Here is a 20,134-nt window from a genome sequence, read left to right as displayed (position 1 = left end):
TTACATTTAAAGTAATTATTGAGGGGCTTCCCTGGTGGTGCAGTGGTTAAGAATCCGCCTGCCAATGCAGGGGACACGGGTTCGAGCCCTGATCCGGGAAGATCCCTCATGCTGCGGAGCAGCTAAGCCTGTACGCCACAACTACTGAACCTGTGCTCTAGAGGCCATGCACCATGATTACTGAAGCCCGCATGCCTAGAGCCCGTGATCCACACGCAACAAGAGAAGCCACCACAATGAGAAACCCATGCACCACAACGAAGAGTAGCCCCCGCTTGCCACAACTAGAGAAAGCCGGCACGCAGCAACGAAGACCCAATGCAGCCAAAAATATAAATAAATAAATAAAATGAAATAAAGTAATTATTGATAGGTATATACTTACTGCCATTTTGTAAGTTGTTTTGGGGTTATTTTTCTGGTTATTTTTTGTTCCTTCTTGTTTTCTCCTACCCTTTGATTTGATGACTATCTTTAGTGTTATGTTTGGATTCCTTTCTCCTTTTTGTGTTCTATCTGTTATAGATTTTTTGGTTTGTGGTTACCATGAAGTTTATATATAGCTATCTATATATATACATGATTGTTTCAAGTTGCTGATCTCTTAATTTCAAATGCATTTTAACAACCCTTTATTTTTACTCATCTCCCCCCATAATTACTGTTTTTGACATATTATTTTACATCTTTTTGTTTTTGTATCCCTTATTGAGGATATAGATGATTTTACTACTTTTGCCTTTTGAACTTCCTACTAGCTTTGTACTTGGTTGATTTACTACCTTTACTGTATATTTTGCCTTTACCAATGAGCTTTTTATTTTCATAATTTTCTTTTTTTTATTGAAGTATAGTTAATTTACAGTGTGCTAATATCTGCTGTACAGCAAAGTGACTCAGTTATAAACATATATACATTCTTTTTTATATTCTTTTCCATTATGCTTTATCCCTGGAGATTGGATATAGTTCCCTGTGCTATACAGTAGGACCTTGTTGTTTATCCATTCTAAATGTAATAGTTTGCATCTACTAACCCCAAACTCCCTGTCCATCCCTCTCCCTCCCCCATTCCCCCTTGGCAACCACTGGTCTATTCTCTATGTCTGAGTCTGTTTCTGTTTTGTAGATAGGTTCATCTGTGCCATATTTTAGATTCCTCATATAAGTGATATCATATGGTATTTGTCTTTCTCTTTCTGACATATTTCACTTAGTATGATAATATCTAGTTGCATCCATGTCACTGCAAATGGCATTGTTTCATTCTTTTTTATGGCTGAGTAGTATTCCATTGTATATATGTACCACATCTTCTTTATCCATTCATCTGTCAGTGGACATTAAGGTTGTTGCCATGTCTTGGCTATTGTGAATAGTGCTGCTATGAACATAGGGGTGCATGTATCTTTTTGAATTATAGTTTTGTCTGGGTATATGCCTAGGAGTGGGATTGCTGGATCATATGGTAATTCTATTTTTAGTTTTCTAAGGAACCTCCATACTGTTTTCCATAGTGGCTACACCAACTTACATGCCTACCAACATTGTAGGAGGGTTCCTTTTTCTTCACACCCTTTCCAGCATTTGTTATTTGTAAAATTTTTAATGATGGCCATTCTGACCAGTGTGAGGTGGTACCACACTGTAATTTTTTTTTTTTTTTTTTTAATTTTTGTTATTTATTTATTTGTGGCTGTGTTGGGTCTTCGTTTCTGTGCGAGGGCTTTCCCCAGTTGTGGCAAGCGGGGGCCACTCTTCATCGCGGTGCGCGGGCCTCTCACCATCGCGGCCTCTCTTGTTGCGGAGCACAGGCTCCAGACGCGCAGGCTCAGCAATTGTGGCTCACGGGCCCAGTCGCTCCACGGCATGTGGGATCCTCCCAGACCAGGGCTCGAACCCGTATCCCCTGCATTGGCAGGCAGATTCTCAACCACTGAGCCACCAGGGAAGCCCCACACTGTAATTTTGATTTTCATTTCTCTGATAATGACATTGAGCATTTTTTCATGTGCCTACTGGCCATCTACGTCTTCTTTTTTATTTTATCTTATTTAATTAACTAATTTATTTGGCTGCATCAGGTCTTAGTTGCGGCATGTGAGATCTTTGTTACCGCCTGCAGGATCTTCGTTGTAGTGTGCGGGATCTTTTTAGTGGCGGCATGCGAACTCTTAGTTGCAGCATGTGGGTCTAGTTCCCTGACCAGGGATCAAACGTGGGCCCCCTGCATTGGGAGTGCAGAGTCTTAGCCACTGGACCACAAGGGAAGTCCTTGTATGTCTTCTTTGGAGAAATGTCTATTAAGGTCTTCTGCCCGTTTTTCAATTGGGTTGTTTGTTTTTGTTGTTGTTGAGTTATATGAGCTGTTTATATATTTTGGAAGTTAAGCCCTTGTCAGTTGCATCATTTGCAAATATTTTCTCCTGTTCCATAGGTTGTCTTTTCATTTTTATATGGTTTCCTTTGCTGTGCAAAAGCTTGTAAATTTGATTCGGCCCCATTTGTTTATTTTTGTTTTTGTTTCTATTGCCTTGGGAGACTGACCTAAGAAAACACTGATTCGATTTATGTCAGAGAATGTTTTGCCTATGCTCTCTTCCAGGAGTTTTATGGTGTCATGTCTTATATCTAAGTCTTCAAGCCATTTTGAGTTTATTTTTGTGCATGGTGTGAGGGTGTGTTCTAACGTGATTGATTTACATGCAGCTGTCCAACTCTCCCAACACCACTTGCTGAACAAACTCTTTTCTCCACTGTATAGTCTTGCCTCCTTTGTCAAAGATTAATTGACCATAGGTGTGTGGCTTTATTTCTGGGCTCTCTGTTCAGTTCCATTGATATGTATGTGTTTTTTTGGTACCAATACCATACTGTTTTGATTACTGTAGCTTTATAGTATTGTCTGAAGTCTGGGAGGGTTATGCCTCCTGCTTCGTTTTTTCTGTCAGGATTGCTTTTTCAATTCTGGGTCTTTATGTTTCCATATGAATTTTTGGATTATTTGTTCTAGCTGTGTGAAAAATGTCATGGGTAATTTGATAGGGATTGTGTTTAGTCTGTAGATTGCTTTGGGTAGTATTGCCATTTTAACAATATTAATTCTTCCAGTCCAAGGGCATGGGATATCTTTCCATTTCTTTGAATCCTCTTTAACTTCCTTTATTAATGTTTTACTGTTCTCAGTGTATAAGTCTTTCACCTCCTTGGTCAGGTTTATTCCTAGGTTTCTTTTTTGTTTTTGTTTTTAGTGTGATTTTTGAAAGATACTGTTTTTTACATTCCTTTTCTGATATTTCATTGTTAGTGTAAAGAAATGCAACTGATTTCTGAATGTTAATCTTGTATCCTGCTACTTTGCTGAATTCATTTATCAGATCTAGTAGTTTTTCTGTGGTGTCCTTAGGGTTTTCTATATATAGTATCATATCATCTGCATATAGTGACAGTTTTACCTCTTCCTTTCCAATTTGGATACCTTTTATTTCTTTTTCTTGTCTGATTCCTGTGGCTAGGACTTCCAATACTATATTGAATAGAAGAGATGAGAGTGGGCATCCTTATCTTGTTCCAGATTTTAGCGGGAAGGCTTTCAACTTTTCACTGTTGAGTATTATATTGGCTGTGGGTTTTTCATAAATGGTTTTTATTATGTTGAGATATGTTCCCTCTATACCCACTTTGTTAAGAGTTTTTGTCATGAATGGATGTTGAATTTTGTCAAATGCTTTTTCTGCATCTATTGAGATGATGTGGTTGTTGACTTTTCTTTTGTTAATGTAGTGTATTACATTGATTTTGTATATGTTGAACCATCCTTGTAAACTTGGGGTGAATCCCACTTGGTGGTGGTGTATGATCTTTTTAATGTATTTTTGGATTCGGTTTGCTAATATTTTGTTGAGATTTTTTGCATCTATATTCATCAAAGTTATTGGCCTGTAATTTTGTTTTTTGGTGATATCTTTGTCTGGTTTTGTTATCAGGGTGATGGTGGCTTCATAGAATGTCTTTGGGAGTGTTCCCTCCTCTTCAGTCTTATGGAAGAGTTTGAGGATTGGTATAAGTTCTTTTTGGTATGTTTGGAAGAATTCCCCAGTCCAGCCAACTGGTCCAGGACTTTAGTTTGTAGGGAGTTTTTTAAAATTACAGATTCTATTTCACTTCTAGTGATTGGTCTGTTCAAATTATCTGTTTCTCCTTGATTCAATTTTGGTGTGCTATATGTTTCAAGAAAGTTGTCCATTTCTTCTAGGTTGTCAAATTTGTTGACATATAATTGTTCTTGGTATTCTCTTATGGTTTTTTGTATTTCTGTGGTATCAGATGAGATTCCTTCTTTTTCATTTCTTATTTTATTTGCATTCTCTCTCTTTTCTTTTTGGTGAGCTTGGCCAGAGGTTTCTCAATTTTGTTTACCCTTTCAAAGAACCAGCTCTTGGTTTTCTTGATTTTTTTTTTCTATTGTTTTTTTAATCTCTATTTTATTTATTTCCTCTCTGATCTTTATTATTTCCTTCCTTCTGCTGACTTCAGGTTCTGTTTTTTGGTTTTTCTTGAATTTTTGAATTTTATTTATTTTTTTATACAGCAGGTTCCTATCAGTTATCCATTTTATACATATTAGTGTACATATGTCAATCGCAATCTCACAATTCATCACACCACCACCACCACCTGCCACTTTCCCCCCTTGGTGTCCATACGTTTGTTCTCTACATCTGTGTCTCAATTTCTGCCCTGTAAACCAGTTCATCTGTACCATTTTTCTAGGTTTCACATATATGTGTTAATATACGATATTTGTTTTCCTCTTTCTGACTTACTTCACTCTGTATGACAGTCTCTAGATCCATCCACGTCTGTACAAATGACCCAATTTCGTTCCTTTTTGTGGCTAAGTAATATTCCATTGTATATATGTACCACATCTTGTTTATCCATTCGTCTGTCAATGGGCATTTACGTTGCTTCCATGACCTGGCTATTGTAAATAGTGCTGCAGTGAACATTGGGGTGCATGTCTCTTTTTGAATTATGGTTTTCTCTGGGTATATGTCCAGTAGTGAGATTGCTGGGTCATATGGTAATTCTATTTTTAGTTTTTTAAGGAATCTCCATACTGTTCTCCACAGTGGCTATATCAATTTACATTCCTACCAACAGTGCAAAAGGGTTCCCTTTTCTCCACACCCTCTCCAGCATTTATGTTTCTAGATTTACCGATGATGCCCATTCTCACTGGTGTGAGGTGATACCTCATTGTAGTTTTGATTTGCATTTCTCTAATAATTAGTGATATTGAGCAGCTTTTCATGTGCTTCTTGGCCATCAGTATGTCTTCTTTGGAGAAATGTCTATTTAGGTCTTCTGCCCATTTTTGGATTGGGTTGTTTGTTTTTTTGACATTGAGCTGCATGAGCTGCCTGTATATTTTGGAGATTAATTCTTTGTCAGTTGCTTCGTTTGCAAATATTTTCTCCCATTCTGAGGGTTGCCTTTTGGCTTGTTTGTAGTTTCCTTTGCTTTGCAAAAGCTTTGAAGTTTCATTAGGTCCCATTTGTTTATTTTTGCTTTTATTTCCATTACTCTAGGAGGTGGATCAAAAAGATCTTGCTGCGATTTATGTCAAAGAGTGTTCTTCCTATGTTTTCCTCTAAGAGTTTTATAGTGTCTGGTCCTACATTTAGGTCTCTAATCCTTTTTGAGTTTATTTTTGTGTATGGTGTTAGGGAGTGTTCTAATTCCATTTTTTTACGTGTAGCTGTCCAGTTTTCCCAGCACCACTTATTGAAGAGTCTGTCATTTCTCCATGGTATATCCTTGCCTCCTTTGTCATAGATTAGTTGACCATAGGTGCATGGGTTTATCTCTGGGCTTTCTATCCTGTTCCATTGATCTGTGTTTCTGTTTTTGTGCCAGTACCATATTGTCTTGATTACTGTAGCTTTGTAGTATAGTCTGAAGTCAGGGAGTCTGATTCCTCCAGCTCCATTTTTTTTGCCTCAAGACTGCTTTGGCTATTTGGGGTCTTTTGTGTCTCCATACAAATTTTAAGATGATTTGTTCTAGCTCCGTAAAAAATGCCATTGGTAATTTGATAGGGATTGCATTGAATCTGTAGATTGCTTTGGGTAGTGTACTCATTTTCACAATATTGATTCTTCCAATCTGAGAACATGGCATATCTCTCCATCTGTTGGTATCATCTTTAATTTCTTTCATCAATGTCTTATAGTTTTCTGCATACAGGTCTTTTGTCTCCCTAGGTAGGTTTATTCCTAGGTATTTTATTCTTTTTGTTGCAATGGTAAATGGGAGTGTTTCCTTAATTTCTTTTTCAGAATTTTCATTATTAGTGTATAGGAATGCCAGAGATTTCTGTGCATTAATTTTGTATCCTGCTACTTTACCAAATTCATTGATTAGCTCTAGTAGCTTTCTGGTAGCATCTTTAGGATTCTCTATGTATAGTATCATGCCATCTGCAAACAGTGACAGTTTTACTTCTTTTCCAATTTGTATTCCTTTTATTTCTTCTTCTTCTCTGATTGCCGTGGCTAGGACTTCCAAAACTGTGTTGAATAATACTGGTGAGAGTGGACATCCTTGTCTTGTTCCTGATCTTAGAGGAAATGCTTTCAGTTTTTCACCATTGAGAATGATGTTTGCTGTGGGTTTGTCGTATATGGCCTTTATTATGTTGAGGTAGGTTCCCTCTATGCCCACTTTCTGCAGAGTTTTTATCATAGATGGGTGTTGAATTTTGTCAAAAGCTTTTACTGCATCTACTGATATGATCATATGGTTTTATTCTTCATTTTGTTAATATGGTATATCACATTGATTGATTTGCGTATATTGAAGAATCCTTGCATCCCTGGGATAAATCCCACTTAATCATGGTGTGTGATCCTTTTAATGTGTTGTTGGATTCTGTTTGCTAGTATTTTGTTGTAGATTTTTGTGTCTATATTCATCAGTGATATTGGGCTGTAATTTTCTTTTTTTGTAGTATCTTTCTCTGGTTTTGGTATCAGGGTGATGGTGGCCTCATAGAATGAGTTTCGGAGTGTTCCTTCCTCTGCAGTTTTTTGGAAGAGTTTGAGAAGGATGGGTGTTAGCTCTTTTCTAAATGTTTGATAGAATTCACCTGTGAAGCCATCTGGTCCTGGACTTTTGTTTGTTGGAAGATTTTTAATCACACTTTCAATTTCATTACTTGATTGGTCTGTTCATATTTTCTATTTCTTCCTGGTTCAGTCTTTGAAGGTTATACCTTTTTAAGAATTTGTCCATTTCTCCCAGGTTGTCCATTTTATTGGCATAGAGTTACTTGGAGTAGTCTTTTAGGATGCTTTGTATTTCTGCGGTGTCTGTTGTAACTTCTCCTTTTTCATTTCTAATTTTATTGATTTGAGTCCTCTCCCTCTTTTTCTTGATGAGTCTGGCTAATGGTTTATCAATTTTGTTTATCTTCTCAAAGAACCAGCTTTTAGTTTTATTGATCTTTGCTGTTGTTTTCTTTGTTTCTATTTCATTTATTTCTGCTCTGATCTTTATGATTTCTTTCCTTCTACTAACTTTGGGTTTTGTTCTTCTTTCTCTAGTTCCTTTTGGTGTAAGGTTAGATTGTTTATTTGAGATGTTCGTTGTTTCTTGAGGTAGGATTGTATTGCTATAAACTTCCCTCTTAGAACTGTTTTTGCTGCATCCCATAGGTTTTGGATCGTCGTGTTTTCATTGTCATTTTTCTCCAGGTATTTTTTGATTTCCTCTTTGATTTGTTCAGTGATCTCTTGGTTTTTTTTTTTTTTTTTTTTTTAACAATCTTCCTCATTTTATTATTTATTTATTTATTTATTTTTGGCTGTGTTGGGTCTTCGTTTCTGTGCGAGGGCTTTCTCTAGTTGCGGCAAGCGGGGGCCACTCTTCATCGTGGTGCGCGGGCCTCTCACCGTCGCGGCCTCTCTTGTTGCAGGGCACAGGCTCCAGACGCGCAGGCTCAGTAGTTGTGGCTCACGGGCCTAGTAGCTCCGCGGCATGTGGGATCTTCCCAGACCAGGGCTCGAACCCGTGTCCCCTGCATTTGCAGGCAGATTCTCAACCACTGCGCCACCAGGGAAGCCCCCGATCTCTTGGTTTTTTAGTAACATATTGTTTAGCCTCCATATGTTTGTGTTTCTCACATTTTATTCCGTGTAATTGATTTCGAATCTCACTGCGTGTGGTCAGAAAATATTTTTGATATGATTTCAGTTTTTTTAAATTTACTGAGGCCTCTTTTGTGACCCAAGACGTGATCTATCCTGGAGAATGTTCCGTGCACACTTGAAAAGAAAGCATAATCTGCTGTTTTGGAGTGGAATGTCCTATAAATATCAATTAGATCTATCTGGTCTGTTGTGTCATTTAAAGCTTGTGTTCCCTTATTAATTTTCTGTTTGGATGATCTGTCCATTGGTGTAAGTGAGGTGTTAAAGTCCCCCACTATTGTTGTGTTACTGTCGATTTCCTCTTTTAGAGCTGTTAGCAGTTGCCTTATGTATTGAGGTGCTTCTATGTTGGGTGCATATATATTTATAATTGTTATATCTTCTTCTTGGATTGAGCCCTTGATCATTATGTAGTGTCCTTCCTTGTCCTTGTAACATTCTTTATTTTAAGGTTTATTTTATCTGATATGAGTATAGCTACTCCAGCTTTCTTTTGATTTCCATTCGCATGGAATATCTTTTTCCATCCCCTCACTTTCAATCTGTATGTGCCCGTAGGTCTGAAGTGGTTCTCTTGTAGACAGCATATATATGGGTCTTGTTTTTGTATCCATTCAGCCAGTCTGTGTCTTTTGGTTGGAGCATTTAATCCATTCACGTTTCAGGTAATTATCGATATGTATGTTCCTATTACCATTTTCTTAATTGTTATGGGTTTGTGTTTTAGGTCCTTTTCTTCTCTTGTGTCTCCCACTTAGAGAAGTTCCTTTAGCATTTGCTGTGGTGCTGAATTCTCTTAGCTTTTGCTTGTCTTTAAATTTTGAATTCTCCATCGAATGTGTATGAGATCCTTGCGGGGTATAGTAATCTTGGTTGTAGGTTCTTCCCTTTCATCACTTTAAATATGTCATGCCACTCTCTTCTGGCTTGTAGAGTTTCTGCTGAGAAATCAGCTGTTAACCTTATGGGAATTCCCCTGTATGTTATTTGTCGGTTTTCCCTTGTTGCTTTCAGTAAATTTTCTTTGTCTTTAATTTTTGCCCATTGGATTACTATTGTCTTGGCATGTTTCTCCTCGGGTTTATCCTGTATGGGACTCTCTGCACTTCCTGGACTTGGGTGTCTATTTTCTTTCCCATGTTAGGGAAGTATTCGACTATAATCTCTTCAAATATTTTCTCGGGTCCTTTTTCTCTCACTTCTCCTTCTGGGACCCCTATAATGTTAGTGTTGTTGCGTTTAATGTTGTCCCAGAGGTCTCTTAGGCTGTCTTCATTTCTTTTTATTCTTTTTTCTTTATTCTGTTCCTTGGCAGTGAATTCCACCATTCTGTTTTCCAGGTCACTTACCCATTCTTCTGCCTCAGTTATTCTGCTATTGATTCCTTCTAGTGTATTTTTTATTTCAGGTATTGTATTGTTCATCTTTGTTTGTTTGTTCTTTAATTCTTCTTGGTCTTTGTTAAACATTTCTTGCATCTTGCAACGTTTCTTGCCTCCATTCTTTTTCCGAGGTCCTGGATCATCTTTACTATCTTTATTGTGAATTCTTTTTCTGGAAGGTTGCCTATCTCCATTTAGTTGTTTTTCTGGGGTTTTATCTTGTTCCTTCATCTGGTACATAGCCCTCTGCCTTTTCATCTTGTCTATCTTGCTGTGAATGTGGTTTTTGTTCCACAGGCTGCAGGATTGTAGTTCTTCTTGCTTCTGCTGTCTGCCCTCTGGTGGATGAGGCTATCTAAAAGGCTTGTGCAAGTTTCCTGATGGGAGGGACTGGTGGTAGGTAGAGCTCAGTAAATCTTTAATTCACTTGTCTGCTGATGGGTGGGGCTGGGTTCCCTCCCTGTTGGTTGTTTGGCCTGAGGCGACCCAACACTGGAGCCTACTGGGCTCTTTGGTGGGGCTAATAACAGACTCTGGGAGGGTTCATGCCAAGGAGTACTTCCCAGAACTTCTGCTGCCAGTATCCTTGTCCTCACGGTGAGACACAGCCACCCCCCGCCTCTGCGGGAGACCCTCTGACACTAGCAGGTATGTCTGGTTCAGTCTCCCCCGGGGTCACTGCTCCTTCCCCTGGGGTCCCGATGCACACACTGCTTTATGTGTGCCCTCCAAGAGTGGAGTCTCTGTTTCCCCCAGTCCTGTTGAAGTACTGCAGTCAAATCCCACTAGCCTTCAAAGGCTGATTCTGTAGGAATTCCTCCTCCTGTTGCCGGACCCCCAGGTTGGGAAGCCTGATGTGAGGCTCAGAACCTTCACTCCAGTGGGTAGAGTTCTGTGGTATAAGTGTTCTCTAGTTTGTGAGTCACCCACCCAGCAGTTATGGGATTTGATTTTATTGTGATTGCGCCCCTCCTACCGTCTCATTGTGGCTTCTCCTTTGTCTTTGCATGTGGGGTATCTTTTTTGGTAAGTTTCAGTGTCTTCCTGTCGATGATTGTTCAGCAGTTAGTTGTGATTCCGGTGCTCTCGCAAGAGGGAGTGAGAGCACGTCCTTCTACTCTGCCATCTTGAACCAATCCCCCCAGGTTTTGTTTGTTCTTCTATTTCTAATTCTTTTAGGTGGTAGGTTAGGTTGTTTATTTGAGATTTTTCTTGTTTTTTGAGGAAGGCCTGTATCCCTATGAACTTTCCTTAGGAACTGCTTTTGCTGTATCCCAAAGATTTTGTATGATTGTGTTTTTATTGTCATTTGTCTCAAGGTATTTTTTAATTTTGTTTTTCATTTCGTCATTGACTCACTGGTTTTTGTTTTTGGTATTTTTTAATTTATTTATTTATTTATTTTTGGCTGTGTTGGGTCTTTGTTGCTGTGCGCAGGCTTTCTCTAGTTGCAGCAAGTGGGGGCTACTCTTTGTTGCGGTGTGCAGGCTTCTCATTGCGGTGGCTTCTCTTTGTTGCAGAGCACGGGCTCTAGGCATGTGGCTTCAGTAGTTGTGGTGTGTGGGCTCAGTAGTTGTGGCTCGCGGGCTTTAGAGCGCAGGCTCAGTAGTTGTGGTGCACGGGCTTAGTTGCTCTGCAGCATGTGGAATCTTCCCAGACCAGGGATCAAATCCGTGTCCCCTGCATTGGCAGGCAGATTCTTAACCACTGCACCATCAGGGAAGTCCCGACTCATTGGTTTTTTTAGTAGCATGTTGTTTAGTCTCCATGTAGTCTTTTTTTGGTCATTTCTTCTCTTGCGGTTTTTTTCTAGTTTCATGCCATTGTGGTCAGAGAAGATGCTTGAAGTAATTTCTATACTCTTAACTTTGTTGAGGTTAGTTTTGTGCCCTGGTATGTGCCCAGTCCTAGAGAATGTTCCATGTGCACTTGAAAAGAATGTGTATTCTGTTTTTTTGGATGTAATGTCCTGAAAATATCAATTAAGTCTAACTGTTGTATCATTTAGGACCTCTGTCGCCTTATTGATTTTTCTGTCTAGAAGACGTGTCCATTGATATGAGTGCGGTGTTAAAGTCTCCTACTATTATTGTATTCCCTTCAATTTCTCCATTTATGTTTGTTAGTATTTGTTTTATGTGTTTGGGTGCTCCTATATTAGATGCATATATGTTCACGAGTGTAAGATCCTCTTCTTTTGTTGATCCTTTTATCATTATGTAGTATCCTTCTTTATCTTTCTTTATGGCCTTTGTTTTCAAGTTTATTTTGTCTGATATGAGTATTATGACTCCTGCTTTCTTGTCATTTCCGTTTGCATGAAATATTTTTCTTCATCCCCTCACTTTCAATCTCTGTGTCCTTTGTCCTAAGGTGGATCTCTTACAGGCAGCATATTGTAGGCTGCTGTTTTTTTTATCCAGTCTGCCACCCTATGTCTTTTGATTGGAGCATTCAGTCCTTTGACATTTAAGGTAATTATTGATACATATGTGTTTATTGCCATTTTAACCCTTGTTTTCCAGTGGATTCTACGTTTCTTCTTTGTTCCTTTCTTTTTCTTTCTGTTTTTCTTTTTGTGGTTTGATTTTTTGCTTGTGTTCTCTTCTTTTTGGTTTTTGTGAATCTACTGTATGTTTTTGATTTGTGGTTGCCCTGTTTTTCAGGTATGTTAATCCCTTCCTATATCTGCTTCTTTTCGACTGATAGTCATATAAGCTCAAACACATTCTAAGAAAAAAAAAAGAATCTACATTTTTTAACTCTCTTTCCCCACATTTTATGATTCTGATGTCCTTTTTTACATCTTCATGTTTACCCTTTTGCCGTTCCTTCTGTTTATCAACACTTTCACAAATAGGTTTTTTCCCCCTTTTTGATCTGTATACTGGCTTATGTAAGTAATTTAGTTTCCAATTGTGATTTACTCCTTCCTAGTATCTTCTTGCTTCTTTTCTATTCAGAGAAGACTTTTCATTATTTCTTTTAGGATAGGTTTAGTATTGCTGTATTCTTTTGGTTTTTGCTTGCCTGAGAAATTCTTTATCTCACCTCTTATTCTAAATGATAATCTTGGTGGGTATAGTATTCTTGGTTGCAGATTTTTCTCTTTCAAGACTTTGAATATATTTTGCCACTCCCTTCTGGCCTGCATTGTTTCTGTAGAGAAATCAGCTGATAGCCTTATGGGGGTTCCCTTGTAATTGACTCTTTGTTTTTCTCTTGCTGCCTTTAGAATCCTCTCTTGAACTTTGGCCATCTTTATTACAATATGTCTTGGTGTAGGTTTGTTTGGGTTCATCTTGTTTGAAAACCTTTGTGCTTCCTATAGCTGGATATCTGGTTCCTTCTTTCGGTTTGGGAAGTTTTCAGCCATAATTTCTTCAAATACATTTTCAATCCCCTTTTCTCTTTCTTCTCCTTTTGGAATCCCTATTATGCTGAGATTGGCATGTTTATGTTATCCCATAGGTCTCTTATATTGTTTTCTTTTTTTTCATTTGGCTTTCTGTGTGCTGTTTTGATTAATTTCCATTCTTCTATCTTCTAGATTGCTTATTCTTTCTCCTGCATTATTCATTCTGCTATTCGTTGCTTTTAGTTCAGCTTTTGTCTTGGCAGATGAATTTTCTAATTTTTCTTGGCTCCTTCTTATAGTTTCTAGGTCCTTTTTACAGTAATCTGCATTTCTCTTGATAGCCTTTCTTAATTCCTTTGGTATTTTTCTTACCTGTTTTTTTGAACTCAGTGTCTATTAGACTGAAGAGGACTGTTTCATTGTTTGTTCTTTCAGGGGAATTCTCTTGGTCTTTTAACTGGGAGTAGTTCCTCTGCTTCTTCATTTTGCTTATATTTCTCTTACTCTGAGTTTAGGAGAACAATTATCTACTGTAGTTTTGGAGGTCTATTTATATGTGGCAGTATCCCCGTGAAGCTTGTGTGGGTTTAATATTTTTTTTGGCGTGAGGGCTGCTTTTGCTTTGGATGCTTGCTGTCTCTTTCCTCAGTATGTGCTAGCTGTTATTCCCTTGATGGGGGTGTGAAGGTGAGTGGCCTGCGCATGCTCCCAGGAATGCGGGGACAGTGGTTGGTGTCTGCTCACGGAATTCTCGGTAGTGGCAGCAATCAGCACCCACCTCTGGAGTCTGATGTGGCAGCGGTGGCTCGTGCCCACCCCAAAGCTTGTGCAGGCAGTGCCCTATTGCCTGAGAGTACACACGGAGAAAGAAGCTCCTATGGTGGTCCTGCCCCTATCCTTGCGTGCCCCCGATAATAGCACCTTGCCTCTGTGGCAGGCCCAGTCTTCTTCCCACACTCCCTTGGTTGGGGCACATCACACCCTAGCCCTCTCAGGCTGTCTCCACACAGCCAACCTGAGTGCTCTCCCCAGGTCTGACCTCTGAAGTGCGAGCCTCAGCACCCAGCCCCCGCCTGCCCCAGCGTACGAGCATCTCAGGCTGGGGAGTGCTGGGTGTTGGCACTGACCGTCTTTGCAGGTCTCACTCCGCTTTGCCTTCTGCAAACTGGTTTCTCCGCTCTCTTCTGAGGCTCCAAAGCTCCGCCTCTGTCCCAGATGATCTTCCCGCCAGTGAGGGGACTTCCCAATGTTTGGGAACATTTCCTCTTTCACAGCTCCCTCCCAGGGGCTCAGGATCCCTCCTGATTCCTTTCTCTCTCTCTTTTGTTTTTTTTCTTTTTTAGTTTTGTCCTACTCAGTTACATGGAGATTTTCTTGTCCTTTTGCAAGTCTGAGGTCTTCTGCCAGAGTTTAGTAGATGTTCTGTGATAATCGTTCTGCATGTAGATGTATTTTTGATGTATTTTTGGGAGAAGGTGAGATCCACGTCCTACTCCTCTGCCCATCTTGATCTGATCCCATCTTTTCATAATTTTCACGTTTCTAGATGTGGCCTTTTCTTTTTCTCTTAGAGAAGGCCCTTTTTTTTTTTTTTTTTTTTTTTAAGGATTTTCTTATTTATTTATTTATTTATTTATTTATTTTTGGCTGTGTTGGGTCTTCGGTTCGTGTGAGGGCTTTCTCCAGTTGCGGCAAGCGGGGGCCACTCTTCATCGCGGTGCGGGGACCGCTCTTCATCGCGGTGCGCGGGCCTTTCTCTATCGCGGCCCCTCCCGTCACGGGGCACAGGCTCCAGACGCGCAGGCTCAGCAATTGTGGCTCACGGGCCCAGCTGCTCCGTGGCATGTGGGATCTTCCCAGACCAGGGCTCGAACCCGTGTCCCCTGCATTAGCAGGCAGACTCTCAACCACTGCGCCACCAGGGAAGCCCCGAGAAGGCCCTTTAATGTTTCTTGTAAAGCTGGTTTGGTAGTACTGAACTCTTTTTTAGCTTTTGCTTGTCTGTAAAACTTTTGATCTCTCCATCAAACGTGAATGAGAGGCTTGCCGAGTAGAGTATTCTTGGTTGTAGGTCTTTCCCTTTCGTCACTTTAAATACATCATGCCACTTGCTTTTGGCCTGCAGAGTTTCTGCTGAAAAAACAGCTAATAGCTTTATTGGAGTTCCCTTGAATGTAACTTCTTGCTTTTTCCATGCTGCTTTTAATATTCTATCCTTGTCTTTGATTTTTGCCAGTTTAATTACATTGTGTCTTGGTGTGACCTCTGTGGGTTCATCCAGTTTGGGACTCTGCTTCCTGGATCTGGATATCTATTTCCTTTCCCAGGTTAGGGAAGTTTTCAGCTGTTATGTCTTCAAATATGTTCTCTGCCCCTTTCCCTCTGTCTTATCCTTCTGGGACCTTTATAATACAAATGTTAGTATGCTTCATGATATCTTAGAAGTCCCTTAAACTGTTGTCATTTCGTTTTATTCTTTTTTTTTTTTTTAATCTGTTCAGCTCAGTGATTTCCACTGCTCTGTCTCCTGGCTCGCTGATCCATTCCTCTGTATCATTTAGTCTACTATTGATTTCTTCTAGTGTATTTTTCATTTCAGTTACTGTAGTCTTCATTTCTGTTGGTGGTTCTTTATGTATTCTAACTCTTTGTTAAACTTCTCACTGTGTTCATCCATTCTTCTCCCGATTCTTTGATTAACTTTATGGTCAGTACCTTGAACTCTTTATCAGGTAGATGGTTTATTTCCACTTCATTTAGTTTTTCTTCTGGGGTTTTATCTTGTTCCTTTGATTGGAACATGTTGCTCTGTTGACTGCCATTTTTATTTCTATGTATCTGGTAGGTTGGTTATGTTTCCCAACCTTGGAGAAGTGGCCTTTTGTAGGAGACATCCTAAGTGTTCCAGCAGTGCACTCCCCTCTGGTTACCAGAGTTATTATTCTCTAGGGGTGTGGGCTGTGTGGGTCCTTCTGTTGTGGCAGGCTGACTATGTCATTTTGCTAGGTGTGGCTGGCTCCTGGTCTGGTTGGGCACCAGGTCCTGCTTTGTGCAGTGGTTGCCAGCTGCTGGTTGGGTGGGCCAGGTCATGAGGCAACTGGCTACAGAATCCCAGGTGTCCTAGGGCTAGTGCTGGCTTACTGGTGGGCAGACCCATGTTCAGGGGTGGGTAGTTGTGGGGCCGGGGTTCCCAGATCTAGTGTCAGCCTGCTGGAAAGTAGGGCCGGTTCTTGACTCGACTGGCTGCGGGTTCTGTGGTGTCCAAAGCTGGTGCTGGCCCACTGGTGAGTGGGGCTGGATCCCAGTGTGGCTGGCTGAGAGGCTCAAGTTGTCTCAGAGCTGTTGTTGACCTGCTGGTGGGTGGGGAAGGGGCCTAGTGGGTCCTGTGGCTACTGCTGCTCTGTTGGTAGGTGGGGCTGCATCCCCACCTGGTTAGTTGCTTGGCCTGAGGCATCCCAGTACTGGTGCAGGGATTGTGTGGGATCCTGTGGCTCATAAGCTAGATGGAGGATTCCAAAGTGATGCTTGCCAACAACAGTGTCTATAAGATAGAACAAGCTCCCCAAAATGACTGCCACCAGTGTCTATGTCCCCAGGGTGAGTGCCAATTGCCTCCTGCCTCTCTGGGAGACTCTTCAAGGTCAGCAGGTGGGTCTGACCCAGGCTCCTTTCAAATTACTGTTTCTGCCCTGGTTTCTGGAGTGTGTGAGATTTTGTGTGTGCCCTTAAGAGTGGAGTCTCTGTTTCCCACTGCCCTTGGTTCTCCGGAAGGAAAGCCCTGCTGGCCTTCAAAGCCAAATGTTCTGGTGGCTCGTCTTCCCAGTGCAGGATGCCAGGGCTGGGGAGCCCCATGTGGAGTTCAGACCCCTTGCTCCTTGGGGAGAATCTCTGCAGTTGTAATTCTCCTCCTATATGTGGGTTGCCCACCTGGGGGTTTGGGTCTTGAGTATACTGCAACTCTACCTCTTCTACTCATCTTGTTGTGGTTCTTTCTTTATATCTTTAGTTGTAGATCTTTTCTGGTAGATTCGTGACTTTCTTATCAATAGTTGCTCTGTAAATAGTTGTAATTTTGGTGTGCCCATGAGAGGAGGTGAGCTCAGGGCCTTCCTACTCTGCCATCTTGTTGTAAGTCCTTTCCCTTTGTGCTTTTGTAACTTGCTCCCTCTCTCTGTGCACATGTGTGTGTGTGCATGTTTGTATATATGCACATATATACATACATTTGATTTTTTTTCCTGAACCATTTGAAAGTAAAGTTGCCCTTTACTCCTAAATGCTTCATTGCCTAATTCCTAAAAATAGGAATATTCTCGTATATAACCACAGCACAATTACCAAGTCAGTAAATTTATTAAATTCAATAAATTTAACATTGGTAGAATACTTTTCCTAATGTACTGTCCACATTTCAGTTTTGTCAATTGATCCATTCATTTCTTTATAACATTTTCTCCATTTAGTATAGAATCCAGTCTGAGATCAGTCATTAGACTTAGTTGTCATGGTTCTAGTATCTCCTTTAATCTTTGATTTTTCTAGCCTTTGTCTTTTATGACATTGGCATTTTTTTAAGATGACATTTTCACCTTCCCACTCCCTGCTTTTTATTTTCAATAGAACATTTCTCATTTTGGTTTTGTCTTTTTTCATGAATAGTTTCAGATTACGTATTCCTAACTGGAATATTATAAAGTGATATATTCTTCTCATGGTATCACATCTGGAGGTGTGTGCTGTCCATCTGTCCCTCATTGGTGATGTTAATTTTGATTATCCAAGATGTTGTTTGATTTATCCACTACATAGTTAAATTTTCCCTTGCAGCTAATAAGCAGTTCTCTGGGGAGACACTTTAAGACCATTAATATAGCCTAACTTCATCCAAATTTCCCCCTAGATTTAGCATCCATTGATGATTCTTTACTGAAGTAGTTTGTACTGTGATGGCTGCAAAATGATGATTTTTCCAGCTGCAGCACTTCCTGCACACATTTACCAGTTGGATTCCACTAAGCAAAAGCCCTCCCTTCGCCTTTATTTGTGTATGTGTGTATTTAACTATTTATTATTGGGCTAAGGACTCATGGGTTCCGCTTTTCTACAGGCCTATAATTCATTACTGTCCTTAATTGTTTTGGTGCTCAAATTGTCACAGATTTGGTCAGTGGGAGCCTCTTCAAGCTGACTTTCAGGTCCTTGTAACAAGCTCCCATCATTCTTTGAGTACGTCCCCACTCTCTGGCATAACACATTCTAGGTGGAGCTACAGTTCTACATGTGAGACCTTCAGATACACAGGTGGCTCCAGTATAGTGTGTTTGGTGCCCCTGTGAGGATAAGCACAGCCTGCTGTGGAAGCATAGTGGAGGGTCCTTTAGCCCAGAGTAGGTGGAGGAGAGTTACGGCAGCCAGACTAAGTTGGGGGGGGGTGGTGACTGTCAGTGGAAGCCTCCTTAGAGGAGGACGTGCCACCAATACTGACATGTACGGTATCAATATGGCTCGGAGAAGCAGTGGGAGGGAGGAAGATAGAAAAGTATCTCAGGCAGATGGATGATCATGGGCTAATGCCCTGAGAGGAGGCAGTGTGGGACATCCATGCACAGGATCACACATAGCTCTGTTTGGTTGAGATTAGAAAACAGATACTCTGGCTGTGATGTGGGGGAAGGCAAGACCTGAGGTGGGAAGAGCAGCAGGAAGTTGCTGGTATAATGTTGATGAGAACAATATTCAAACATGCCCTGAATAATAGTAACTAATGCTTCCTGACTTATTACTGTTTGCCTTTTAAATTTTACTACAACCCTACAATTACTTCCATTTTAAATATGAAGCTTTAAAGGCTTAAAAGTTGAGTATCTTTCCTAGATGCTACTAAATGGCAGAACCAGGGTGCACACCATCACCCATTTGTTTTAATATTCTTGTTTAGTTGGTTGTGCAAGAATGGGAAGTCAAGGAGCACACTCTGGTTTCTGGTTTTGTTAACTGAGTGAATAGTAGTAACATTCATAGAACACAGTGTTTGGGGAAGGATTGTGGCAAGCAGTTCCCTTTTGTACATATTGACTAATGTCTTTGGGTTTATCCAGATGGTGCTGTGTGTAGGCAGCAGACTCTATGTGTCTGGAGTCTTAAGAGAGAGCATGCATGGTGCTTAATAGTAATTTGGGAATCAGCAGCCTTTAAATGTTTTTGAAACCTTAGTAGTGGACGTCATCACTGGGCACAAGGATGTAGAATGAGAAGAGGAGGCGGCTTAGGGCCCAAACCAGGCAAACATTAATGTGACAAGAGAGATGGGAAGAAACCAGGCTAGTGTGATGTCATAGAGGCTGAAAAAAGGAAGGAATGATCTGTAGTGTCAGATGCTGCAAAGGTCAAGGGGCATAGGAACCAGAAGATAAATCCTCTGAATTTAGCAGCAGAGAGATGATGAAGAGAGTATTTCAGTGGAACAGTGATTTGAGCCAGATTAGAGCAGACTAAGGAATGCATTGCAGGGAGCAGAATTGTATACGGAGGCCAGAAAGCCTATATATGTATGTGCGTATTGCAAGTTATCTTTATTCTTTTCCCATATTTTGATTTTTCTTTAGATTCACTAGATATCCTCCATGTTGATGTTGGAAGTCACTAAAGCAGTCCCTAATAGCTATCTTTACCTGTGGTTAGGCAGAGTCTTATCCATAGGGGCTTTGTTGCCACCTTGTAGACACAAAGAGTGTAATTACTCTTGACAGTCTTGGCTTAGAAGGAAGAAAAGAGAGAGCTCGATGCCCAGTAAAAGTCAAGAGATTGCATGCAAAATGAAATTCCCTGCTTATAATGAAAGTCAAATTTGAGATTACATGGTATTTAATTTTTAATTATAAAGCAGCAAAAGTAATTCAGTATTTTCCTGCAGCATTTTAAGGTTTTAAAATATTCTCTGTAGTTCTGTACATTGCCCCAGGTAATGGTATTATTTAAAGTTTCAGGGCCTGTTTGCAAGAAACGGATTTGGTGTGGGATGACCCTCCCTTATTGTGTGTGGTTTAGACTTGCATCTTAAAATCATGATTTCCGTGCATCTTATGAAGATGCAGGTGTTTACTTCTCAGTCTTAAAAATATTTTACCATCTCATGAGTGATCACAGTAGAAATATTATGAGATTATATGGTATACACT

At 40.3% G+C, this 20,134-nt stretch overlaps 1 protein-coding gene across 2 annotated transcripts in view; it reads left to right on the top strand.

Moving 5' to 3' along the window:
- Positions 1 to 20,134, top strand: part of TAB3 (TGF-beta activated kinase 1 (MAP3K7) binding protein 3) — a 114,733-nt gene that overhangs the window by 60,546 nt on the left and 34,053 nt on the right. The gene's annotated exons all lie outside the window — the stretch shown is intronic.

Source organism: Balaenoptera acutorostrata, chromosome X (genome assembly GCF_949987535.1).
Source record: "Balaenoptera acutorostrata chromosome X, mBalAcu1.1, whole genome shotgun sequence".
Taxonomy (NCBI): Eukaryota; Metazoa; Chordata; class Mammalia; order Artiodactyla; family Balaenopteridae; genus Balaenoptera; species Balaenoptera acutorostrata.
Note: the sequence above shows the minus strand (reverse complement) of the source record. Positions and strands in the feature narration are given on the sequence as shown.